Source organism: Vicugna pacos, chromosome 15 (assembly GCF_048564905.1).
Source record: "Vicugna pacos chromosome 15, VicPac4, whole genome shotgun sequence".
In the NCBI taxonomy this organism is placed as follows: domain Eukaryota; kingdom Metazoa; phylum Chordata; class Mammalia; order Artiodactyla; family Camelidae; genus Vicugna; species Vicugna pacos.
In genome coordinates, this window is record NC_133001.1 from 13,886,503 (window position 1) to 13,913,812 (window position 27,310).

The 27,310-nt window shown below is 47.9% G+C and overlaps 1 long non-coding RNA gene and 1 other non-coding gene across 3 annotated transcripts; one reads left to right on the forward strand and one right to left on the reverse strand.

Moving 5' to 3' along the window:
* Positions 1-883: 883 nt before the first annotated feature.
* On the reverse strand, positions 884-26,658 carry LOC116279420 (uncharacterized). Of its 2 annotated transcripts, XR_012058938.1 has the most exons (7): positions 26,330-26,658; positions 21,517-21,605; positions 16,634-16,784; positions 15,984-16,054; positions 11,258-13,426; positions 10,425-10,566; positions 884-1,661 (listed from the first exon to the last, which is right to left on the reverse strand). It is a non-coding gene; the product is annotated as an uncharacterized lncRNA (long non-coding RNA). The 2 variants fall into 2 exon arrangements; XR_012058937.1 differs by having other exon boundaries at positions 11,258-16,054.
* LOC116279440 (U6 spliceosomal RNA) lies at positions 22,914-23,020 on the forward strand. The gene has a single exon (XR_004188804.2). It is a non-coding gene; the product is annotated as a U6 spliceosomal RNA (small nuclear RNA).
* Positions 26,659-27,310: the final 652 nt, after the last annotated feature.

The following is a 27,310-nucleotide window of genomic DNA, read 5'->3' on the forward strand; positions in this document are numbered from 1 at the left end:
GGGACCCCAGCACAACTGTGGTGACAGGGAGACCTGACAGTCACTGAGGGCAAATTCCCACCAGGACGAGTGAGGGCTTGGAGGCAAAATTAAGTTGATTAAAAGGAAATAAAGGACTTAAATATTTCTCACTCATATAGTTTGCAGGCTGAGATTCATACTTGCTATACACACACACTCTCACTTTTAAAACTGCAGTCTAGTCATACTTTTTGTAGCCTGCTTTTTTCACCTAGCTTATATTCTGGACCTGGTGCAACATCATTATTTACATTTCCCAACCATGTCCACAAAAGTCCCAAAGTCCCATGAAGAGTGCCACACATGACGGCCTGTCCTACTTCACCAGCTGGGTGTGCAAAGTGCAAGGCCACATTCCTTTCACTCTTCAAAGACCTCACACCCCAAGAAACTTATCAGGAGAAGCCCCCTCTCCCCTCCCTTGGAGACCTCGGCCCTATTATAACCTATTGTAACCCCAACCCCTCAACCCCTGCCTCTCAGAGCAGCAGGCAGGGCCAGTGCTGGTGAGTCTCACCTGGAAGCAGGGAAACCTCCCCCCCCCCGGGAGTTGGCTGCTTCTTAGATGCTACAAGATGTCACCTGCGGTGTGGCAGGGAGATGCATTTCTTGTCCCCAGGGATGGCAAGGACCCAGGCTGTGTCCTCAACCCTAAAAAGGAGCTAGTAGTTACCATTACAGGTTTTATGTGAATTCAATGGAAAAAAAAAATCCACAGGATTAACAGTATTGTAGTGATCGCTAAGGCTGGCACCCACGGTCTCATTCTCCCCCTGCTGGAGGCATGGTGGAGCTGCACCTCCCCACCCTCTCAGTGAGGCCTTTCGGGAAGCCACAGTGGGTGAAAGTGACTTGGGTCGCTTTCAGGTGGCCGACTCTATGAACCGACCCACAGTTTGCCACATTTGCCGTCTTCCTGCCACGACTGCTGTCACCAGTCCACACGGCAGCTGCTCCATCAACTTGGGTCCCTGAATGAGGACTACGGAGGAGAGGCCCCAGCCACCCCGAGATGGGCAGGTGGAATGAACATAAAAGAAATCTTTGTTGTTTTGAGCACTGAGGTCTGGGCATCATTCGTTACCATAGCATAACCTAACCTACACCGACTGGTTAAATTTTTTTAAAAAGGATGAACCCACTCAAGGTTACAGAGGCTTAATATTAAAGAGTGTGCCGACAGTCGAGAGCATTTTAGGGTCCCTCCCCATTCCTCACTCACTCACAGCGGTTCCAGCTGGGCTGAGACACCACAGCTTCGATGCCTGGACAGTGCACAGAACACTCTTTTTTCCACACTGGGGTGGGTCCAGCCAGTTATTTGAAGGACTTCTCTGCCAGGCCTCCACCTTGCCTGTAAAATGTGCAGCCCTGGAGGAGATCTGAGTTCCCGTTCTGCCCTCGGGCTTCACAAGGGCCGTGACTTGGAGTTGCTGGCCTGCATCTTTTTCTGACCCACCTTGTGCTTCCTGGCAAAGCGCGTGTTTCTCAGGAACTTGGGTCTACCCCTTTAAGAGATTCAGATCTTTGTGACCAGGGTTTCTTGATGCTGTGTCTGTGCCATTTGTGGGACGGGTTGCACGTGGGGTGGTTCTCGGACTCGGCTGTGTCTGCACGGAAGCCTCGGGCTCCCCCAGCACCTACGACCAGAAGAGAAATTAAATTTCTTTTTTAAATTAGGAGAAAAAAAGTAAACTTTTAAGTTGGACAAAATGTTTTAATACATAATATTAAAATGATCATGTTTATACCAACTCAGTAATAAAATATAACAGTTTTTATGATGGAAGGGGACCACAAAAGTGGCAGAGCCTGGGACCCAGGAGCAGTCAGCCCTGGTCAAAGGGTGTCACAGCCGCTGCCAATCTGGGTTACAGTGCACTTCCTGGAGATGAGGACAGACATGGCATTGCTGTCACCTATAATGTCTTTTGCCTTACAAGCATGTCCAAATTTCCCGAATTACAACAAACTAGCTCTGCCTTTGCCTTTTTTTTAAGAAAAATTTTAATAGCTTAATGTTTTACTTATTATTGTGTTGCTTAATTATTTTATTTTGGTGGGGTGGGGAGGTAACTAGGTTTATTTATTTTTGGAGGGGGTACTGGGGATTGAACCCAGGGCCTCCTGCATGCTAAGCATGTGCCCGACCACTTGAACTATACCCTGCTCTGTCTTTGCCTTTTGAAGGTTCTCCCAGGACACCCGGGAGCCACAGCTGCTAGGAGGAGGGGTCCGGGATCCAAACAACGCACCTGGATAGAGCAGCTTCCTCCAGCTTGCTCCCCATGCTTGCATTTCCCCTTCCTCCTTCCCCACAGCCTCTGACGTTGAGGAGCCCAGCAGGCTACAGGGATGCCTATTTCTGACCTCACCCAGGTGCACAGCCCTGACATGGTAATGATCAGCTTCCTTCATAAACCCTGTCCTGCCAGAGGGAGGCTGACAGCTTCTGCTGTGGACTCTGGGATGCAAACAGTCTTCCCTGGAAGGCATGGTCTGCAAAGGTGAATCTGTATCCCTATGTAATTTGTCACCAGGATCAAAGGGGGTCTCGAGCCCAGCTTGGGGGGGCCTGGCCTTGGTGACCGGAGGGACACCGCTCCACTCAGACAAGGGGACTTGGAGGTGGGGGTCTGGGCACAGGAGACTTGAGATTTGGGAGATGGAAGTTAAGGCAGTTCCTTCCTACTGACTTCTATTTTCTCAGCAAAGCAGGAGGGGAGGTCCTCTGTGGAGAGAGAAGTAAGAGCGGGAAGCTGGGCGGGTTTATGTAAGTGTTCAGAGGTGGGAGAGTGGACCGTGCATCCTTCCCAGAGCCGTAGTGTTGTGCTGCCCAAAGGCACAAGAGCTAAAAATCAGACACAAACAACTTAACTTGCTCTGTCAAGTACCACACAAGGTCGTCCCTGAATACGGCTGGAAAATAAAAAGTTTTTTGTATGATTTGATCATTTAAAAGAAGAATATAAAACAGGTTGTTGGCCTATCCAAAGTATCCAATTCATCCAAAAGTTTCAAGCCAAAATATATTCTGTAGTTATCAAATTAAAATAGGTCCCTTTCTCCTACACTGCTGGTGGGAATGCAGTTTGGTGCAGCCACTGTGGAAAGCAGTGTGGAGATTCCTCAAAAGACTAGGAATAGACTTACCATATGACCCAGGAATCCCGCTCCTGGGCATATATCTAGAAGGAACCCTAGTTCAAAAAGACACCTGCACCCCAGTGTTCATAGCAGCACTGTATACAATAGCCAAAACATGGAAACAGCCTAAATGTCCATCAACAGATGACTGGATAAAGAAGATGTGGTATAATTATACAATGGAATACTATTCAGCCATCAAAACTGACAACATAATGCCATTTGCAGCAACATGGATGTTCTTGGAGAATGTCATTCTAAGTGAAGTAAGCCAGAAAGAGAAAGAAAAATACCATGAGGTCGCTCATATGTGGAATCTAAAAAACAAAGAGAACATAAATACAAAACAGAAACAGACTCATAGACATAGAATACAAACTTGTGGTTGCCAAGGGGGCAGAGGGTGGGAAGGGACAGACTGGGATTTCAAAATGTAGAACAGATAAACAAGATTATACTGTATAGCACAGGGAAATACATACAAGATCTTGTAGCTCACAGCAAAAAAAATGTGACAATGAATATACGTATGTTCATGTATAACTGAACAATTGTGCTCTACGTTGGAATTTGACACAACATTGTAAAATGACTATAACTCAATAAAAAAGTTTTTAAAAAATAGGTCCCGTTGATAAAAGTATCAGGATGGAGGGGGGTGGGTATAGCTCAGGGGTAGAGCGCATGCTTAGCATGCACGAGGTCCTCGGTTCAAGCCCCAGTAGCTCCATTAAAAAAAAAAAAATCAGGAAACCTGAGACTCAAATAAGACACATAACTAATGGCCATTTCAGCTGTGAATCAGGCCAGCTCAGAGACCACACTCAGCTTTTCACATGTCTTAGCTCTCAATCTTGTGAAATAGATATCTTAATCCTTATTTCATAGATCAGAAAACCGAAGTCAGGAATGATTAAATAACTTGCCTTAAGTCATACAGCTACCAAAAGAGAGGCCAGAACTTGAAGGCCAGGTAGATCTGATGCCAAAACTCTGCTCTTAACCACTGCCTTGTCTCAGCCTACGAGGGCTATGTCAGGACCTGTCAGTCTCACAGTTTTGCTGCCCCTCTGGAAAGCTATGAAGATCTTATGGAATCAAAATTTTTGGTGGCCGGCCTGATATCTCAGAGCAACCAGCTGAGAAACTACGTTAAACACAGCCTCCACTCGCTCACCCTCCCAGCAGCCAAGTTACAGTAACAGTCATCTAGCTGGTCCACAGCCCTCACTTTCTTCGCAACATGGATGCCGTGCCTCGTGGCCAAATGACTGTTACTAAAGAACGGCTTTTGTCCTGTCACTGTCTTGCTCCCCATTGACCCACAGGATGAAGTCCAGACTCCTTGGCCAGGTATTCGGGGATTCCCCAGTAATCTAGGCAGGCAGTTCAGCTGCATGTGGCAGAAAACCCCAAATAACCATGATGCAAACAAGATAGAAGTTTCTCCTAAATGAAGGTCACAGATTGGCAGTCCAGGGATGGTACAGCAGCCCCAGATAGCTGCAGAGGCTACAGGTTCACCACCGCATCATTTCTAAAGTGTGGCCCTTGGACTCATGGTCTCAGATGATGGCTAGAGGACCAGCCATCACATATACCTCCCAGACATCAGGATATAGGAAGGGAGGAGGAAGGGTTACAGGGGAACTTATTCTATTTTAAGTGGGATCCCCAGAAGTTTCTACAAAACTTTTCTGTTTATATTTCATTGGCCAAAACCAAGCCACACGAAAACACAGAGCTGAAAGGGAGACTGAGACAAGAAAGCATTATTCCAGGAAGCCTTGAACTAAGGACTAGGGTAGAATGGATGTAGTGATTGGCCACAGCAGCCTCTGGCCCTTCTAGGGCTGCTCCAGCACGAGGTGCTTCCTTGGGGACCCTCTCCAGCTGTCTGGTCCGTTCCTGCCCCCTAAATGTGGTCCATGCAGGGATGCCCCACTCCATCTCCTGGGAGAATCTCAATTTCCTAGTTCTGTGCTCAGGCCAAGACTTGATCTCTTCTTAAGCCTTTCCTGACTACCCTGACTTCTGGTTACCTTCCTTCTTCCTTCTACAGAACCTCTCGGGAAAGGAAGTGGAAAGTGCCCGGACTTCAGTCTCCTCGTGGCTCCTCTCTCACTCCCCGTGTGCTCTTGGGCAATTCATTTATTTCCCTTGAGTCTCAGTTGTCTCTTCTTACATTCAGCAACCTAGAATAGGGAGCAGAGTGAGGCAAGGTCTGAATCAATTTTTAAGAAGTTACTGACTTCCCCTCTGTGTAGTCAGAAGAGTCATGTTGGATCAGCCTTTTCGTTATGAGAGAAACACTTGCCCCCTTGAGTTAAAAAATTTTTTTGCAAACAGCTCCCCTGCCCTGGGTAGAAGACCTCTATCTTTGATAATTAAAAGGAATAACAGGACTTTTCACTTGATTTAGCAAGGAAGTCCTTCGCTAAGACCCCTTGTCATGTGGATTTCTGAAAAGGGAGGGACACCGTTTCAGAGCCATGTCAGAGTCTTAAAGGAGGGAAGCAACTGAGAATCCTTTACCTCAAGCTCAGTGAGATTTCAATTTACAAAAACTCTGGGATGTCATCGACCAGACTGATAGCAGGAAAGGACCCCCAGGGCCACAAAGGGAAAGTTTGCAGGAGGTTATGGGGATTCTGGGATGGTGACCTCCATACCAGTACATAAAGGCAGTCCTCACCCTGGCACAGGGTCAGGCTTTGGGAATACACATGTGTACTAATTTAAAGTATTTCCACCTTAAAACCTGGCATGTGGCAGTACTGAGGGCTGGCAAGGACCTATACAGGCAAGGGCATCACCAAAGTACAAAGCAAGTGTGTGCTGGCCGGCGCAAAACCAGGCTTCAACAGTGCCACCTTGTGGTGAAAAGTGAAACAACAGCCCTGGTGACCTGGTTTGAGACGTAACACTGACGTCTTTGAACTAAGGATATAGGATTCTTGAAAGTTTAAAGGGACAGCTCAACAGGTAGATAAATAGGTCTCCTGCTAATAAAGGTATATGGGAATTATTAATGGTAAAAATAAGAAATGTGACTGTATTTGTACCAGAAGGAGTCACTATACATCACACTTGTATAGTGTTACCCTGGGTCTGTCCCCAGAGCGGGACACAGAACTCGGACAGCAGGCGTCCCAGCTAGCTGTCTCTCCTGGGCTGCCTGCCTTGTTATGCACTGTCTCCCAGAACTTCTTCAGCTCCACTTCCAGCCTGGTTGCTGGACCCTGTGATCCCAGGGCAGGGTGCACTGGACGGCACCCAGAAGGAGGAATCAGCCCCAGAAGCCATCACTAAGTCTCCAACTAATGGAATCCTTTTCAAGGTAATGAAATTGCAGTTAATGCAGCTTGCTGACTAGTTCCTCTCAAACGGTGGCCTGGTCTGTTTGTGGCTTCTGGTCATACTCTTGGCAGGAAAGGACACTCCTCTGTAATCAGACAGTAGAGCCGAGGGGCCTCTTCTGAAACAGGAAGCAAACTCTTCTTAAAGCGTTCATTTTATTTGCTGCACATTTTACCAGATTAAGCACTTAGGGTGGGGATTTTTAAAATATTTATTCTTTGGGCCAAAGGAGTATTTTAATAAAGTTAAGGTCTTTGTGTAAAGCTTCTCCAAAACTTGACTTATTAATTCCTAAAGAAGCAGCATTTGGTCCTCTATTACTGGGAGCCCCTCTTCCTGCAGGAGAAAACCAGGAGAGTGCCCACGACACAGGGGCCCCAGCCAACAACCTTTGCACTGAACCAGCCCACAAATGTGTTTCGTTGGGGACGTGTCACATAAAAACCCAGATTTCTTACTGCTTTTGAACAAATGAGCTTGGATCCTCAGAAGGCAATAAAGGGCAGCTGCAGCCCTCTGAGGGGCGCGGCGGGTGTCCTGTCCCACCGAAGCTGCCGATGCCCCTATTGTCTTATACCTGCCCAGGTGCATGAACCTGCCTGGCCCCCTCAGGGATTTGCACTTGCTCCCCCTGGAGCTGCCCTGGAGGGGTGTGAGCCGTACACAGGCTTCTCTTAAACCACCCCCGCAGGCGGCAAGATCCCGAAAGACAAGAGGCACCATCATTTCATTTCCTGCTCTGTCACTAGTGCTAAGCATGGGTTCTCCAGAAAATGTTGAATAGAAGAATGACGGAGTAAGTGGGCAGACACCCCTTGTGTGCCTAGTGTTTGCCAGGTATGGTGCTAGGTGCCAAAGGGTCACAAAGGTGTTATAAGCCATGAATCAAGAAGTTTATAGCAAAGTGGTAAAAAGATTGTGTAGTGTGCATGTGTGTGTGTGTGTGGTATTTTAAACAATCACAATGCATAAACAATCAAGAGGACAACTTTGCCAGTCCCAGATGGAAACTCCAGCAGGGACGGACTGTCCTGCCACTCCAGGGAATTGGCAGCATTACAGTCGCTACCCCTTTAAGGCACAACCATGTCACCTGTGATTAGAATGTCCAGTCCGATATAATCAAAACTCTGAACTTGATTTGGCCTTACATTTTCTTCCATCTCCCTGGCTGCCTGAGAAGGGAGGTCAGGGGCTTTTTCTCCTTCCCCCTCCCCTTTCCCACTAGCAAGCCGACAGGGTCCCTGCCTACAGAGCGAAAGGGCAGAATCCAAGAAGATGCCCTTGTCTCCAGACACTGGGTCCTCCAAAGGGCGGTGGGTAAAGATAACTCTTATGCTCGTGGGCACTCTGGGTAGTCCTCAGAGATTCCCCCAAAACCAGGGGCTTACCCGCAGTTGCCAGGATTCCATCACTGCAGATCATAGAATCTGGAGGGTCACCTCTCCCTTCCTTTCAGCAGCCCCCTACCATCCTGGCCATATTGCGTGGGTTTTAAGATGTCTCCTTAGCGACACTCCCCTTGCTCTGCCCTGGGTGGAGGGCAGTTCCTTTCCTGTCTCTGCCTGGCCCCAGGCAGCTTTCAGCTCTCTCAGGCAGGCAGGAATCTGGCCCTGGTCCTGAGAGGCTCCCAATTGCCAAGAGCCCACACAAGCTCTCAAGCAGCCACTGAAGCCCCTTCTCTCTGGGTTTGAAGGAAGTGACACCCCATTTAATCTCATCTTCCCGTCTCCAGGTTTCCAGCACAGCCCTCTCCCAGCAAGTCCCCAAAAGTCCTATTAACAATTTTATAGCCCCAAGGTAACCAGGGAAAGTCCAAAGGTCTTGAGATCTAAATTCTGCACTTAATGATCTCTCAAACTCACTATAAGGTCTGATATCTCTTTAACAAAACTTGTAAAAACCAAAGCAGAAAGAGTCCCATTTAACATCCTGTTCTAATAAATAAAATAGCAGGTGCCCTTAGAGGGATATGGACAAACACTGCTATGGGAGTTTAAAGGAGCAGATTTCTTCCATGCAGGGGAAGAACCAAGAAAGACTGCCTGGAGGAAGCAGACATTGAACTGGGACTTGGGTAAATGAAGGTCAGAGATGAGGGTATTCCCGGCGAGGAAACCAGCATAGAGAAGGCGTCCAGGCAGGAATTGTGCTACACCAATGGTATCTTAGGGACATTTCCACTGCCAGGAACAGATACTCAAAGTACTCCAGAAAAAAAGATAGAGTTCCTATGAATCCCCCCAGAACAGGGGTTCTCAGCATGAGATTCCCTAGACCAGCAGCACATCACCTGGAAACCTGTTAGAAACGCAAGTTCTCAGACCCCACTCAGAGCCTCTGAATCAGAAAAGTAACTGGGCGGCTGTCAGCAGCCTTTGTTTTCACACGCCCTCCAGGTGATTCTCATCCACCCGGGAGTTTGAGAACTTCTCTCCTGGAGAATTTCTGGAAGGATATGCAAAGAACTGATAAGAGGGGTTAACATCCAAGGAAAACAATGAGGTACTGGAGCCAAAGGCAGGGGGTGAGGGAGATTTTTTTGATCGTGTACCTTGGGCATGTATCACCTATTCAAAAAATAATCAAATCATAGTCAGATTCCCTTTCCTTCCCCCCATCTAATTCCCTCCTCTCCAGCTCCCCCTCCTCGTGCTCCCTTCCTCACTGCCCCCACCTGCCCCAGGCCCCAGGCAACCTGGCTTTCTTTTCTCCTCTCGCCTTGTTTCTCTTGCTTGGCATTTATTACTGCATCTTCTAAGCCTCCTGAGAGGAGTTGAGGGAAGGGGTAGAGAAACGGCTGGCAGTTGCAGAATTCCCTTTGGGGAGTCGGAGCAGAGCCGGAGATCGGTGCCTCCAACCACACTAATAATTTCCCTGAGTCCACCTACACTGAGGAATTAAGAGGAGGCCTGTCTCCATCCTCTCTCCAGTTGTCAAATAAGCCTTAGTGTCTGTCTCCTTTCCTTGGGCCTTTCTTTCTGTTCCACTCTGAGTCCCGACTCAGTCTTCAGAAGCCTGAACTCTCAGCCTAACTCCAGCCACATGGAAACCAGGAGAGGCTTGTGCAGTGTCTGGAAGATGTTTTGCAGCTGAAACACGTCAACCAAGAAACGCAGAAGGCTGAGGATTAGACAAGAGCTTATCTGGGGGTCTTAGGAATTGCAGTTCAGGAGACACAGCTTCGGGTAAAACCAAAAGAGTGTTCCAGGAAGGGAGAGAGTCAGGGGCTTACAGAGGTAAAAGCCAGAAGGTTAGGCCGTCTGGCAAGAACTAGGACTGACCGTGGTGATGAAGAACTAGAAGATCTTTGTCCTTAGGGGACAGGTTGTCATGGGTTATTTTAGGGTAAGGGTCCGATAAGTATCTGGAGTTTCTGGAACATTGGGCAGATGTTCCAGATGCCTGTGCTAAGACAATAAGCAGTCAAAGTTCAGATTCCATCCAGGCTGAGGCGTGCGTAAGGCATACCTCCTCAGTGGCTCCCATGCTCCGATTAGAGAACCTCTTAGCAATGCTGACTCTATTTTGACTTTCCTTCCACAAACAGGAACCAGACGAACTTTCTAGCGGGTCACCCATACCCTAAAGATGGCCCCACGGAAATGGACAATGTTGCAAGAATATGTATCCAGGGAAGTAGGGCAAATGCCCATGGTGCCGAAACTCCTCAAAGGCGCAAACATACTTGCTGACCCAGTGAGCGGCCCTCGACTTGTGGTTTGGGTCTGAGTTTACAGATAGCACCTCTACCCCTAGAACTCAGGATGTTTGATGCAGTGATATGCTAGCAAATTAGCTTTCCCAAAAGTCCTGATACATGGTGTTTGCCAGTTCCCATCATGTCAATACTCAGGCATCAGCCAGTTTCAAGCTACTGACGTGAAGTCACTGACCTGGCGTTGGGAAGAGATTCACGCAACGTGGGACCAGAGTTAGCGGGCTTGACAGAGAGAGACGCTGAACCGCATGCACCCGTGGGGGCCCAGAAATCAGCTGCTGGGCACCACTGACCTGGACAGTGCCAGGTGAGCATCCCTGAGGAGGAAGCCAACATCTCTGGGTCACCTCTCAGCCTTGCAAATGGCACACAGTAAGCCTCTTCCATTAGAGTCTTTGCCTAACATTTTTTAAATGTTGTATTCTTCAGGCCAGCTGATTTTATTGATTTTTTTCCTGAGATCTATAAAAGAAATAAGCACTAATTATGGCTTTTCCCTCCTCCAGGATTAGTCATTCAGTGAAGGATCAGAAGAGGGGCTCACTCGTAGAAAGCTGAGTAACCATTACACACATCCTAAGATAAACCAACTAGATACACTGGTACCCATAACACTCTTTAAAAAACAAATTCTCTTCGTCCCTTTTATTTATTATTACTACTATTATTTTGGTGGGGGAGATAATTAGGTTTGTTTATTTTTAATGGAGGTACATAGGAATTGAATCCAGGACCTCAAGCATGCTAGGCTGGCACCGTACCAGTGAGCTATCCCCTCCCCACCCATAACACTCTTAACATCAGTGTTGGTAACAGCACTGCTCCTGGCCAAGCCCTGTTGTAAGTGTTTCATTCACATTGTCCCATCTGGTCTGCTCCACAGCTTCTTACTGTGGGAAGTAGGTACTTGTAGCTCATCAGTGATTATAACCCATGTTGTAACTTTATGCTCCCCTAAAAAAGAAAAAAAAAGCCAATTAATTGACACAAGAGTTTCTTAGTACTTACAATTTTTATTTTGTACTTATTGACAGGGTTCTCTTCGATTGCTTTAAAGATGGTTGCCATACATCACTCCTGTGCATAGATAAAAAGGAAAAGATGAGTAATAAATTGGTTAGGGTATCCCCCAGCTTCCTCACATCTGCAGTCCCGCTTCCCATCACCCCGGGACTCAGAGTCATGGTGGCCTGCGTTTTCCCCACATTCTTGTCCAGTGAACCCAGAGCGCCGCTGACGCAGGTCACCCAGCATTGCTACAAGGACGCTCCGCTGCTGTCTCTGGGGTTTTCTCCCTGGCGCCGACAGCCCGGCGGCAAGCTGTGATGTCCGGGCAGTGACGTGTGTGTCCCGGGTGCAGCCTGGCCGACAAACAGGTTAAGACACGTCCTGATTTCAGAGATGGTGAGATGTTCACAGAGAGCTGTTTCGTAGAGTCCTTGAAAGCCAGCAGCACCCTTACGTGATTCCCATCTTAGAGATGAGGTGTAGGAAGGTTTGGTGACTTGCCCGGGATCACATAGCTAAGAAGTGGCAGGACCAGGATTTGGATTCCATCCACTTGGCTCCCGCTGCCCCTCTGCCGCAGTGTCGTGGGTCAGGAGGTGTCTCCGGGCCAGTTCCTAATGGAGGGAACGGAAGAAGGACCACAGAGGCTCTCCTGCTGGGGTAACACAGAGAGAATCTATGTGTTTCACCACCAGGAGCAGGGGCAAAGGATGGCTATCTTCATGGTGAAAGGATGGATAAACCACAGTGAGGTGCCTCTTCTCTCCTTTAGGAGAGCTGTACTAACAGCCAACAGATGATAACAAGTGGGAGGACGTGGGGAAATCAGAAACCTCATACACTGCTTTTGGGAATATAAAATGTGCCGCTGCTGTGGAAAAACAGCCAGGCAGCTTCTCAAAAGGTTAAACATAGATTTACCATATGACCGAGCAATTCCACTCTGAGGTACAGACCTGAGAGAATTGGAAACACAGGTTCACACAAAAACTTGTACATGAATGTTCACCGCAGCCTTGTTCATTACAGTTAAAAAGTAGAAACAACCCAAATGTTCATCAGCAGATGAATGGATAACCCAAAGTGCAACATCCAAGCAACAGAATGTTATTTAGCCATACACAGGATTGAAGTCCTGATACCTATTACAACACAGATGAACCTTGAAAATATTCTAAGAAAAGCCAGTCACAAAAGCTTACTGTCTGATTCCATCTACACGCAATGCCCAGAACAGGCAAATCTATAGAGGTAGAAAGTAGATTAGTGGTTGCCAGGGGCTGGACGGGTGGGAATGAGGACTGACTGCCAACAGGTATGGGGTTTCTTCTGGAGGTGATAAAAATATCCTAGAGTTAAGGGGGAGGGTGTAGCTCAAATGATAGAATGCATGCTTAGCAAACACAAGGTCCTGGGTTCAATCCCTAGTACCTCCTCCAAAAGTAAATAAGTTTAAAAAGACCTAATTACCTCCCCCGCCCACCAAAAATATAAATAAAAAATTTTTTTAAAGTCCTGGAGATGGTTTTACAAACCTATGACTATGCTAAAAACCACTGGATTGTACACTTTAAGGTAGTAATTTTACATTATGAGAATTATATCACAATAAAAAAAATTGTTTCAATAAAAGAACCAATTTACTTCTCCACCTACACTCCTGTGGAATAATAAAAATGTAACTGATTGCCCATCAAATGGAAAACACTGATGTGGACAAGACCCCTCTGGCAGGGGCGGTACAAAGGCTGAGCTTTTAAAATTCACACTCTGTGATCTACACGGACCTTATGAAAGTGGTGTGTGTTTCCATTTCCTTACCTCCAGTCACTTGCCATATTTTGATAATGCTCTAAATTACAGGACCCAGAACTGGTCTTTAATTACAGAGTGCTTTAATAGGGCTTGCTGGCAAATACCATAGAATTAAGGGAGCCACTAATGAAATACAGCATCGTTTTATCTGTTCTCCAGTAGCAGCATTTAAAACGCAATTAGTACCATGCAAGATATTTATTTAGAATTTTATCTCATTTATTCATTCCATCTCCAAATAAGTGTTGTACTGGAAGCCGCTTTTTACTCCTTCACGCAAGTATTTTCTCAGTTTCAAGCCACTCTTTTCTTCTCTCTTAGACTCCAAGGAGCCAGAAGGTCGGTAGCCTTGGGCTGATTAAGGGAAGCAAATACTTTAAAGATTTTCACCCGTCCCGCCCCCTGCTCTTCCCTGGCATGGATGGAAGGAGGAATGGACATAAGGAATCAAGTTAACACACTTGCTGGGTGCCCAACCATCACCTCCAGAAAAGCAGCACGTTTCCTGGGCACCGCATGGCAAGACCTGCCCGGCCTGCTCCCGCCCCTCCGTCCCAGCTCCGGGCACACTTCCTCTGATGACCATTCCCTACTCTCCACTCTCGGAGGGGGCCAGGCACTTCCTCACCTCTCACTGTGCCTCAAATGCCCACAATAGTGTCGTGTCCTCTAATCACTCAACCCACCTTCCTACCCCAAAAGAATCCCTTCCCTCTGGGAACCCGTAGTCTGTACTCAGTTAACAGCACAGACTCAGTGGCTTTGGTCCACTGCTCAGCAGTCAGCAGCGTGTGGGTCTTCCCCTCCACAGTGGGACCCTTGAGGACGGAGGGATGATTTCATCTTTGTTTGCCCCAGCGCCACAGGCTACCGCATAACACACGCAGGAAGTGCCCAACGCATGTTTGCTTCATGAAATCATTTTAAGTCTTTCCTACGCAAAGGAGGCCTCAATCAATCAGTGTCTCTTAAACCTCTCGTCCTCCTGAAGACACTGGGTTGATCTGGCTGTGGCCTGTGGCCAGGCTGCTTCGGAACAAGTTTCACAAATGCCCAACTGTCTAAGTGAGGGGCCATTTTTATGGAAACCCATGAAGAATTGAGTTTCATACCAGCCATGACTTGGCAGAACAACAAAACCACTCTTAGACTTGGGAGACTAAGAGGCAGAAACGTCCCTGAGAAATGAAAACTTCTTCCCTGCTCCCCAAAATTAGTAGGAATGGGGTGGGGGCTTTGGATAACCATTGGCATTGGAATCTATGTGTCTGGGTGTGTTTGGTGTGTTTGGGGGCGGGGGTTGGGTATCAAAGTGATTTCATATAGAAAACTTACTAACTTCTGCCAAACTTACCTAGCTTCCCTAAAATCTCCCGGATCTGCTCCCCTCTCTCCTTCTCCATAACCTCTCACCAGAACAGTCCAGCATCACCCCTCTAACCATAACCACTCCAGCTCCCCACTAACCCACTTCTACCCTACAGCCAGATTTCAGGGTGATCATATTATGCAAATCTGATCATGTCACCCTCTCCCGGATTCTCCCTGCTTATACCTTATAATGACTTCCCACTGTTCTCGAGATAAAGAAACAAAGGAAGTTTTTGGTCCTGAGGGTCTGAAAGCCCTACCAAAACAGATTTAGAATACAAGGCAATTCACTAGCTTATTATCAGGTAACTGGAGTAGAGTAAGCTTCAGGCATTGCAGGATCAGGACTCTAGCGCCACATTCTGCTATTCTCTCAGCTCTGTCTTCCTCCCTAGGTGTGAGCTTTATCCACAGCCCCACTTTCTTTTGATCAGCATTAAGTAGAGCACCTCCAGGAAAGAAAAAAAAAAAAAAGAACATCTTGCCCAGCCATGAAATAAAATTCCTTCCTTTCAGCCCAGGTGAGCCAACTGAGTCCATGTCCCCATTCCCAACCAAAAAGCTCCTATCCACTGAGTCCTTCCTATCCTGCTCCTGGTGGGAAATGAAAAACACATTTCCAAATGTGCACAGAAACATTGAAAGGATGCTAAAAGATACAACTGGCATTAAATCTAGAGAGTTTTACTTTGTTGATGCTGAACTGTGAAAAATAGGAAGGAACTAACTATCAATTTTAAAGTTCTCCACCCCTTGATGAAGGACCTGAGACCAGAGGTCCCCAGGGCCTTGATCTCATGGTAATGAGTGGTAAGAGCAGGGGGGCTGGAGCCTGGAGGAGGGAGGGAGGAGGACAGGGGACCAGGGGCTGCTGGCTTCATAAGAGATGGATCCTGAATGGGTGAGATGGAAAAGATAGGAACATGCTGCTGTAGCATCTTGTGCACCCTGGGTGGGAATCTCAATCGGCTTAGTTTCTTTCTGAAAATGAACTTAGCCGACAAAAGAATTGAAATCAGGAACTCCAACAGCTCCCTGTACACCAAAGTTCATGGCAACATTATTCACAGTAGCCAAAAGGTGGAAACAAACCAAATGTCCATTGATGGATGAATGGACTAAAGAAAATGTGTATCTACATACAACAGAATATTATTCAGCCTTAAAAAGGAATGGAATTCTGACACACGCTTCAGCATGGATGAACCTTAAAGATAGGAAATAAGCTGGACGCAAAAGAACAAATATGTACGATTCCAATTATACAAGGTTCCTAGAACAGCCAAACTCACAGAGACAGAAAAGTAGAGTAGTGGTTGCCAGGGGCTGGGGGTGGGGGGCAGGTACCGAACCCACAGTTTCCTGCAGACTTTCAGAATCTGGGGTAATGAAGCAGCTCTGAAGGTGAATGGTGGTGATAGCGCCAAAATAATGTGAATGTATTTAATGTCACTGAGTTGCACGGTTAAAATACAGCTTAAATGGTAAAGTTTATGTTATATATATTTTACCAAAATTAAAAAAAAATGACTTAGTTCACCTTTTGAGGCATTGAGGGCACAGCAAAGGGGTGACAGGAGATTCTCAAAGAACGACTGCTGGCTGCTTGTTCTATCCAGATAAAAGACACACTTTTAGTGATACACTCTAGTTTTGGTTCCTTGACGATGATTGTGATGACGAAGTTGATGACAAGACTCACGCCTCGCACGGAGGCAGCCCCGAGGCCGCCGCGCGCGACAGCGGCTCCTCCCATCCCCCGCTAGGCTGGCCCCCCGCACACCCAGGCCCTCGGAATCGCGGGACGGGGCAGGCTTTGTGAGATGGGCGTGTTCCTACTTCTGTTCTCCGCAGGGAGGAGGCTGCGGGGGGCGAGGGACGCGGCAGAGGCGGTGGGGGGAATTTCCTTCTGCCAGGCAGGAAAACCGTGTGAGGAAACAGAGCCATCCCTACCCTTTGAAAGGAAAATGTCTCTTTCAGACCTCGTTTTAGAGAGGCTCCTCCCCGCCGTCTTACCAGAGGGAGGATGGAACAGCTGTCACCAGTTGGGTCTGACTCATTCGTTGATCATCTCTCCCCACCCCTCTCCCTAACCCCCTCCCTCCAAACCCACCCACCCCGAAAATGCCTGAGCACAGTCGTCTATTTTAAGAACTGAATTCCCTGTCGGCATGGCAACTTCGGCTCTACCTCTTGTCATTGCTGCCTGGATGGAAGAAAAGCCACCTTTCACCAGGACTCCAGCAGCCGGCGGAGATGGTCCACTGATCAGACACGGCCACAGGGTGGACATCCAGTCTCTGTCCATGCTCTGCTTCGTGTGTTTGCTTGTTTTACAGCCCTTGAATAACGTAAAAAAACATTCTTAGCTGACTGGCCAGACAAAAACAAGCCCTGGGCCAGAACTGGCCCAAGGACCATAGTTTACCCAACCCTTGTCTGGGACAAAAGCAGTAGGTGATCACGCTGGCTGGGTTTCTCAGAGAGGAAGTTTGAAAGGCTGTGAAGGGTAAGAAGACTGCTGGGGAAAAGATGGGAAGAGGACCGAGGAAGGATCGTGTGATTAATTGATTTTTAAAAATATCCCCTAAGGAAAAAAAAAAAAACTAAGAAAAAAATTTTAATTAAAAGAATAGAAAAGAAATCTCCTAAATATCTATATTTTATTATCCTTTAAAGGTTTATTTATATTCTTCTTGTGCTTCAAAGCTAAAGTCTTCAGCTATACCATCTTCCATGCCCTTAATAAGGACTGAGGTTTTACAACCTCTGAGTTCCTTTTGTAGAAAACGGTATTTATTTCATAACCTCTTATTCTCCACAAAGACCAGATTTTCCCCCAAAATGTTGAAAGAAGAACGTGTGGAATGTTCCTTTCTTCTTCGTTTGAAATTTTTTTAGAAAAAAAATTTTAAAGTTTTTAAATTTAAAATTATTACACAAAAGTAATAAGAATAATATAATAAAATAAATCCCCATGTACCTGACATTACCGGTTTATTTTTAAAGGGCATTTTGGTGGACATTAATGAAACGGTTTCTACTTTCCTGAAACATGGATGGAAAGGGGAAAACAATATCTTTGCAAATAGTATTTCAATAGACTCCAGTTCTAGGGCACGTCTGACAGTGACTATTGGTGGGGAGAGGGGAAGAAACATCTGTAGGAAAGAAAAGGGGATCAGTCTTTGATGGTTACCATGGAAACCCCCCTAGGTAAGATGGTTGAGTTTGCTTACGGGGCAATGAGGTTCCTGCTAATGGACTGTGGGTCAGAACAGTAGGAGAGCCCTTAGGCAGGTCCCCAAGGATACCTTTCTGCCTCTGAAACTCCCTTCCAACCTCCAATACTGTTCAGTTTGAGGATATTCTCATCCTGAATTTCTAGGGTTTGATTAAAAGAAAGACACCTGGGTGTTTCATTCCTGGATTTTAGGGTTTCATTTTGTATCGAGCAAGCCAGGGTCAAAGCGTTCATCTGCACACTCACTTTGAGGTGTTGGGGGATTTTACAGTAGCTCACTGAAGTCCTGTTTATAATAGGAGGATCCCTATGCCCCTGAAAAAAAGCCCTCTAAGGGCTGGTGAAGGTGTTGGAGTACCGATGCCCACCTTAGAACGCGGAAAGTACGACCATGTACTTCGCGTAGCAAAGAATCCACCCTAAGCCGATGAGATTCAGAAGGTCCAGACTCCCTTTCCCCCTCCTGAAGGAATCTGCCAACAAAGAATGTCCCTCAATCGCCGACATCCAGAGCTGCTTTAGCCATCAGATAATTTGCTGTGAGGCGTGTCAGTAAGAAGTGAAACTTTGGCATCCCACTCCTTGGACTTGGATCCAATCCGCACCACATAACATTTCTACAGTGGCACATACTCTCTGCCACCTACAAATGGCTTTGTTGGGGGGCAGGAAGCCACAAGATGCCTAGCGCTCAGAAAGGGCTGAGAAAGAGGCAGAAGCGGGCTGGAATTAGTCACCAAGGGGTAAACGTGCCCAGAGTTACAGACAGAAGGCCGCGGAGGACCGAGGTAGATCCTCAGTGATGGGGTCCCAGAGCTGCCGCCACCAGACTAGAGGTCTAACCCTAGTGCGCGTCCTGCAGCTCCGGAGGGAAAATGCTGCTCAGACGAGGCACGACCTGCAGGGGGCGCGCGGGACCGGGGATCTCGCGAACCTGGGGCTGCGGGAGGGAAAGAGGCGGGAGGGTTGGCTCAATACCTGCTTTCCTCTTGGGGTGTTACTGGAAAACAGCAATGACAGGTATCTTCTGGGCAACTGCTTACCTGTCCGTATCGCCCACAAAATCAGAAATCCCTTGAGGTCAATGACTGTGTTTTCATTCCCTTGCTCCCCCAACTGCACATGAGTCCTTTGTCCCCATCCTAAGTTTGCTGAGGGTCAAAGGATGGCTTTCTCACCCTGGAAGGTGGGAGGGGAGGCCAGGAGGAGGGACGCTCAGGGCTGTAGGGAGCGTTGAGGCAGCTGTCTGAGAGACACACTGTCACCAAAGTGGATCCCAACCGTTGGTGAAGAAGGGGAGCTTAGACACTTGAAAACTTTGGGTGAAGCCCAAGGAGCAATCTACAGTTTGGTTAAGAAATAAGGCAGAGGTTCTCAAACTTCTTGCTCTCCAGATTCCTTTATACTCAACATTATTGAGGACCTCAACGAACTTTCTATTTACCATAGTAGAAATCAAACTGTAATTTTTTACTGCGTTTATTTACTTAAAATTACAATAATAAATGCACTCTGCTAACATATTTTTTAAAATAACTTATTTTCCAAAACAAAAAGTGTTAGTGAGAAGGGTGGCACCACTTTACATTCCTGCAATTTTTTTAAATGTTTAGCTTAATAAAAGACAGATGGAGTCTCATATCTGCTTCTGAGCTCACTCTGTTGTGATATCAGACTGAGTTTTCCCAAAGCACATAGCTTCACACGTTCATGAGAAAATGAGAATGAAAAAGGCAAATAACATCTTATTATGAAAATAGTTTTCATCTTGTGGACCCCCTGCCCATTTTGATATTAATTAGAATGTAAATTACATGCAGTGTTGTTTTGGGATAAAAGAGAGAGGCTTTTTGTAAGAGGAAGGTTGCCTTAGGTGATGGCTGAGGCCTGAGGCCAGGTTGTCTTAAAGTTCACCAACTGGCAAAATGCGGCCTCCATGGCTGGTGGTACCAGAAAGCAGAGCCTCGCCAATGTGGACCCGCGTGCTGTGTGTGTGTTAGAATTCTATGATAGCTGACTTTTCACGCCAGCTGTTCTGAATTGCAGGAGGCAGAATGGTGGTCAGATGTCCTCTCTTGAGGCCAAAAGCACATGAAAAAGCTGATTCTCCTTGGGGAAGTTCTTGCTTTTGGGATTCAAATACTCTACTAACTTTGAGGCCATGTTTGGGGTTTTTATCAATCCAAAAATATTTCAAAACAATGGTTCCACTCACCTTACACCTGTTAGAACTGCTATCACCAAAAAGATGAGAATAACAAGCAAGGATGTGGAGAAAAGGGAACACTGGTGCGCTTATTGGTGGGAATGCAAGTTGGTGCAGCCACTATGGAAAATAGTATGGAGTTTTCTCAAAAAAATTAAAAATAAAACTACCATATGATCCAACAATCCCAGTTCTGGGTATCCAAAGAAAATGAAAATAGAATCTTGAAGAAACAGTTGCACTCCCATGTTCATTGTAGCATTATTCACAACAGCCAAGATATGGAAATAATCTGAGCGCCCATCAGCAGATGAATAAAGAAGATGTGGTGTACAGATATACAATAGAATATTACACAGCACAAGAAAGAAGGAAATCCTGCCATTTGCAACAACATGGATGGACCTTGAGGGCATTATGCTAAGTGAGATGTCAGACAGAGAAAGACAAATACTGAATGTCACCACTTATATATGTGGAATCTAAAAAAGCCAAGTGCATAGAAACTAAGAGTAGAATGCTGGGGGCAGTGGGCAGAAGAAAACAGGGAGATGTTGATCAAAGGGAACAAACTTCCAGTTGGAAGATGAGTAAGTCCTGGGGAATCTATTGTGCAGGATGGTGATTACAGTTAATAATGCCGTACCATGCACTTGAAAGTTGCTGAGAGAGTAGATCTTAAATGTTCTCACCACAAAAAAAGAAATACTAAATCTGAGACATGATAGAAGTGTTAGCTAACACTCTGATTTTAATCGTTTTGCATTAAGTTAGTATTAAAATGTGGGATGCCTGAAACTTCTACAATGTTATATGCCAATTATATCCCAATCAGCCTAGGGCAGGGGTAACAACATGATGACCCCAGTATCTCCACGCCCTCAGCCTGCACTGGGGTCTGTGCGGAAGGTCGCAGTCTCACTGAAGAGACGCTGTGGGGAGATTTTCAGAGTCAAGTAACAGATCAGGAAAGTTTCTTCCCAGTTAGGTCCCTCCAAGGATACCTAATCTGGTTAATGAACATAATCATCTGAGGAATGGGATGAGAATACTAATTCCTGGGCCCACCTCACATCAACCAGGGGCGGAGGCTATCTCTTAAAGCTCCAGGTCCATTCTCAAGCCACCAGGCTTGGGAGCCACTGGCCTCCTCCACCCCCATCCACCTACTTTACAAGGGCCTCAGTCTTTAGGCATGTTGGGGTCACTTGGGGAACATATTTAAAATCTGGAGTCCCCGGCTCAATCCTGAGAGAGCCCAGTAGCTGGAGATTAGGCAGATCTGGGATGGGTCCTGGGACAAGTTCTGAGCACGCAGCCCAGTTCACTCTGCTGTCAGTGGCCAAAGACCACCCTTTGCCTGGTGGGCTTTGCAGCCTGTGTGACAGTCTGAGTGTCATAAAGGAACTTTAGGGCCCAGCTCAGAATCAGCACACCCTTAGCCTCACTTCCATTATCCTTTGAACAATTAGACCTCTTCCTGGGAAACGAAATTAAGATCCAGGGTTTATAAGTCTCATATGATGAAGGTGGTAATCTTCTTCCCCTGTCCCAGAACTGTGTGTCCAAAGAAGATCCTTGCCTTCTCAGGCTCCAACTAGGCTCCACGCGCTGCCCACTCACCTCCTCCACGATTTTCTACCATCCTTCAAAGATGGGCGTGGTCGATGTGTTTGCGGATGGGTACACAACCGTCTTTCAAAAGAGCCAGGCTAAAGGTGCAGCAGGCAAAGAAAAAAAACAAAAACAAAAACAAAACTCATGAACTCAGCCTTCTTCATACCAGGAGCCCCACTCCCACCTTCTCCTGCAATTTTGTAGCAGATATTTTAGTTCCACCATCACAGAAGGAGCTGCTGCTCCCTCTCCACCTGCCCCCTTCCCCAGGCCATGGGTTTGAATGGGGCCTGTCTGACTGGCTCACTGACTTACTAACAAGACTCCTGGACCCTGGCTCCCTAAGGCCAATCTGTGACCTGGGATCAGTTCTACAGCCAGCCTCACCCTCACCCTCACCGTCACCCTCATCTCCGTCCTCATCCTCATCCTCTGCCTTTGCCCCTGGCTTTCACATTTACTCTGCCTGGCACATGTTAGTGAATATTAACTCATTTCATGAATCACTTAAAGTATCAAGTTGCAATGAGAGACTTTTTTTTTTTTCACTTGTGTCTAGACACACAGAAACACACACTTAGGAATGGAATTGGCTTTTTAACCCCTGTCCAGCCTCATCCATCTTCCACTGGGGTCTGAACTCTGTGGGAACCATCATTGGAATTTGGGGCACTTCACCATCAGCTTGAGAAGATTCAATCCTGGGAGAGACTCAGTGAAAATGATGAATGTGCAAAAATCAGGGCTAACGCCCAGTTCTGGACACTGAAGCAGGTCCCATGCCAGTTGCCCCCGAGTCCCTGGGTGAGCCTGGGCTTCTGTGATTGCACCTGGCAGCCAGGTTGAGGAGGGCCACCCCTCCCAGCTCTTGAAAACATCATCCCTTCCACCTAACAAGCTGGCTTGGCTTAGAAGTCATCCCAAAAAAGCTGGTTTCACCCAAGGAGAAGAACTATCAGACGACCTTGAAGTGAAATTCCTGAAGGAGCTCAGGACACCCCAAAATACGCTGCTTTGCTATTTTGATTACTTTGAACTGAAGGCACTTTTTAAACACAGCAAATGCAGGGAGAGGCTTTTTCCAAACTCCCCTCATCTGCCTAAAGACAGATGCACCACAAGGAACTCAATTATCATGAATCCCCCCACCGGGAGTTTCACCAGCCAGGGAAGACTGACTCTTGTCACAGGAGTGGATGCTGGAAGTTCACCCCACACCCAGGCAAACTCTGTCACAAATTATCACATGACCCGTCTATTCTTCAAAGGGCCTGTTTGTCTTTCCTCTAAACTTCCCCTCCCCTATAAAGGTATATAAGCTCTCAATCTCCTCTCCTTTCTGGATATTCACTTTTTTCCCTGTGATGTCCCCATCCACTTAATGTTAAAAATCAATGAATGCTGTGCTCACTTCAGCAGCACATATACTAAAACTGGAACCACACAGAGAAAATTAGTATGGCCCCTGCACAAAGATGGCACGCAAATTTGTGAAGCGTTCCATATTTAAAAAAAAAAAAAATCAATGAATGTGTATATCTTTCCTCCTGTTAATCTGCCTGTTGTAAGTTTATTTCACAGCTATTGAACCTAGGAGGGTACAGGGAAAGTCTTTCCTCTCCTACATCCTCATCCATTCATTCTTTCATCAAATATTTATTGAGTGTCTACCATGCCAAGTTGTATGCTAAGTATTAGAGATACCACTGAAAATGGAACAGGGGTCAGGCCTCAGGAAGCAGAGCGGAGGGACCAGACACTAAGCCAGCAGCTGCAGGGAGTGCTCAGCCTGTTCCCCAGGATCCTGGCCCGTCTGGGTGGACTGAGGGAGGGAGGGCACTCTGAGTGACTAAGGAGATTTCTGGGAAAAACCATTCATCCATGGCAATTTCTCAGCACCTATGGGAGGGGCACTTTCGGGGACAACACGACTCTGTGTCCTGCGAGTGCCAGCAATTTTTTAAGCACAGGGTCTTCAGTTCTTCATATTATTATGCCTTAGATGCTCTGCAGCAGGCAGTGCTGGAAACAGAAACTCAGAGAGATGAGTTTGCTCCTCTAAATCCCTCAGGAAGAAGAGCTGGAAGCAAACCTCAGGTCTGTCTGACTCAAGAGCCCTTTTTTTAATAGCTAGCCCATCATGGCCCTAGAGAGACAGATGGGCTTCATGGAAGGAGCTGGTAAAAACTGACAGGGCAATTTCACTAGCGTCTCAGGGGGGCATTGTATACACCAGAGGCCACCAGCAGAGCTGGTGGCTGGGGGCTGCCGGTGTCGGCATTGGCGGGAGGGGGCTTTGGGACATCTGTGGAAGATGGTGCTGGGGGCCTCAGCAATTGGGAGGGGCAGCCAGCAGTCACCTCGCGGCACAACAGTGAAAGCGGAGAAAATGAACAAGGTGGCCACTGAGTTGCTCAGCCTGTACTTCTAGCTAAGCTGATCTTATGGCCACCACGCTCCCCTCCCTGCACCCTGACCATGGACTGAGCCCCAAGAAAATGGGCAGACCCTCCTAAATTCCTCCATAACAACAGCAAGTTTTTATCAAGATGAAAGGAATGTCGCCCCTGCTCACACCCTGTTATCACCCTCCTGTTCCCATTTTCCTGTAAAGCCCAGGACCTTTACCCTAAGATGGGCTCCCAGTCTCTAAGGCATCAGCCTGCTGCGCCTGCCTTTGCCTGGCACAGCAACAAAGCTGTTCTTTTCTATCCCCCCTAAACTCTGCCTCCGTCTCTCAATTTGGCTCTTGGGGTAGAGAGGCTGGTTTTTTGGCAACCGTAGCTGACACTTATTGGACACTGTATTAAGTACTTAATATGGATTAACTTATTTAATGTTTACAACAACTGCTATTTTTAAAGATTAGGAAACTGAGGCCCAGAGAGGTAAGGTAACATTCTCAAGTCACACACCTGCCACACGGGGCGCCCAGATTTGAACCTAGGCGCGGTGACTGCAGGGCTGGCGTGCTCGGGTGCTGTGCCCCGGCGCTGTGCTCCGTTGCCTGTCCTAGGTGCCTATAAGGGACTTTATACTCTTGAAGTGTTTATTTTACTGGTAGGGTGCCCGAGGAAGAAGCGGGCTACTGTCTGGATCGCAAAAATGGCCACAATACTCTGTGACTCGTTCCTGCAGGAGTTAAAGGCCGTTTCCCCACTCTTGAGTCTGGCCTGGCCTCGTGACTTGCTCTGACCAGAGAACGTGGCAGAAACGAGGGTGGCCGGTGCCAAGCCTGGGCCTCAAGAAGCCTTGTGGCTTCTGCTTTCTTCCATCCCAGGACCCCTGCTGCTGCAGCAAGAAGCTGGGGGTAGGCTCACCTCTGCTGAACAATGAGAGGTTCGCGGCCCTGTCGCCCTTTCACCCCAGCTGCCAGCCTGCTAACCCCCAGATGTGTGAGTGAGGTTGTCCCAAACCACCCAGGGACCTGCCAGCTCACCACTGACACATACCCAAGCCCAGCAGAGCCAGGCTAGAAACTGCCCAGCTGACTCGCAGAGTCAGGCGCACTGAAAGTGTGTTTCTTGTTTTAAGCCTCTGGGTGGCTTGTTGTGTAGCAGTAAATACAGCAGAAAATGCCTCAGAGAGATGGAAGGTATGAAGTTGGAGGAATTCCCACCAGACAGTAGGGAGAAGTGGAAACCCTTTCGGCTGGGAAAAGAGATTCAGAGGAAGAACAGTGGGGGTTGAACGGGGGGGGGGGGGGGACAGGCCTGGTTCCTCAGAAACCCAGCACCCGCACCTCTTCCGGCTTGCACCAGATGGGGGAGTGGCCATACTCTCCTGGAGAGAAACTCCAGATAGAAAAGAAACAAGCAGGCGTACTCTGCTGCCTGTGGGAAGGGCGTCCCTAGCCAGCTCGAGGTGGCCGCCTCTTGGCAGACACAGGGTGTCGCCTGTGGGGCAGAGAGAGGCTCCGAGACAGTCCTGCGGACCTAGGATCCTGTGTGCTGTGGACGGGCTCCAGCTGCTCCCATTGGAGCAGCCCTGACTCAGACAACACGCTGCCTGAGCCTCAACTCCAGTAGCAGCTGTGAGAGTGAGGAGCGGGAAGAGGAGAAACGTTTAGGATGTACCAGGGACAAGAAATCTTGGAGCAAATGGAAATGAAAGGAATGGCCACTGGGGGAGGGGCAGCTTAAAATAACACTGCTGTTCAGAGTACAAAAGAATGCCCCCAGAACTAATAGGGGGAAAAAAGATTCTATGATACTTACTAAATGTCATCACCGTATAAAATGTACATCTTATGGTATAATCATGCCTTTTGGTGATGACGCTATGATCTTTTGACATTGCCTGCTACTTGCCCTTGTTTTAAAGGGTTACCCTTCCTTGAAGCATTTGAGTTTTACAAAGAATAAAAGCCCGAAAGTGAGGGATGACGCTGTGTTCACAGAATTTCAGGCAGCCATTGAGAGTGGAACAAGGGTTTTTCTTTTATGTTGGCTCCTTCTTGGGGTTCTTGGCCTGGGCACCAGCCCCAAAGCCGCAAAAATCATCTCAGGACCTTGGCGTCGCACACCTTGAATTCCCTTCCCCCCAAATTGTCCCAGTGTTTCTCAGACTTGGGGAAGCGGCTCTCTCCGCTCCGGATCGTGGAGGGTGGGGGCGGCCGATACCCCATGCGGCCGCCAGAGGGCGCTGCTCCGTCGCCCGGCGCGCGCGGCTGCCTTGGGCGTGTGGCCTGGCGTGGGCATTTTTGTGTTGTTTAAATGCCAGCGTTGATTGCTCACTCCTTTCTCTTACATGTTTCTAATTTACCGGGTATCTCTTCTACGTGAAAAACTTAAGAAATAAAAAAGAAGTGCATATTTACCTTTAGTTCCAGGGTGAGCAAAAGGGGTTTGACACCGAATGTAGTTTTGTTCCAGAACCCTCTGGGACTGGGGCAGAGCAGCCAACAAGGGCTCCCCAGACGCTACTCCCCGGTTAGGACAGAGGCACGTGAGAACAAACTCACCCTCGGCCCTGGAAATGCTCTTGCTAGCAACCAACAAGCCCGCAGCTTCCCGCTCCAGAAGCCGGGTTTGTTTCCGGCCAAGTTCAGGAGGAGCTGGTGGCCGAAGAGGGTGCCGCGAGGGACGGCCGACTGGCCACCCGCGGCCCGGACGCGGCCCCGAGCGGGCTACCAGCCCGACTTCCCGCCTTGCCGGGGGCGGGCGCGGCGCGGGGGGCGGCGCCCGGGGAGCAGACGCGCGGACCGCGGCTGGGGAGGGGGACGCGGAAGGAGGAACAGGGCGGGCGCTCGGGGCAGCAGTACCCGCACACGGTGAAGGCAGGGGGCAGGAGGACGAGGAGGGGAGCAGAGGGAGAGTCCTGCCTGATGGGAGTGGCGGGGACGGTCCCTTGGGCTTGGGTGGAAGCTTGACCACCACAAAGAGAAGTCATCAGCAAAGAAACCTGAAGACGCGTTTGGTCTCTGGGAGGGAGAGCGCCAAATCCCGGGGTGGGGGCTGGGGTGGGAGCCTGGGGGGAGTGTCGCATTGACGGCTAGGTTGTTTTTCAAACCGGAAAAAAAAAAATTCCCCGTCTCCTGGGGAGATTTCTCAGTCACTTTTCTCCTGCAGGAAGCTGCTTCTTGTTGGAGCCTCCTGGGATTGGCAGAGTTAAAATCCTTTAACCCAGGATGCCTTGGGCCTTTTGTTCAGCTCTGACAATGGAATTGGGTGGAGGGGGCTGGGAAGGCAAGAAGCTGGGTCTGGGGTGTAACCGTGGGGTGGGAGTCTGATGAAGCTGTGTTTAGTTACAGGGTGAAAAAAAGCAATTTGGGTGTGTGTGTGTGTGTGTGTGTGTGCGC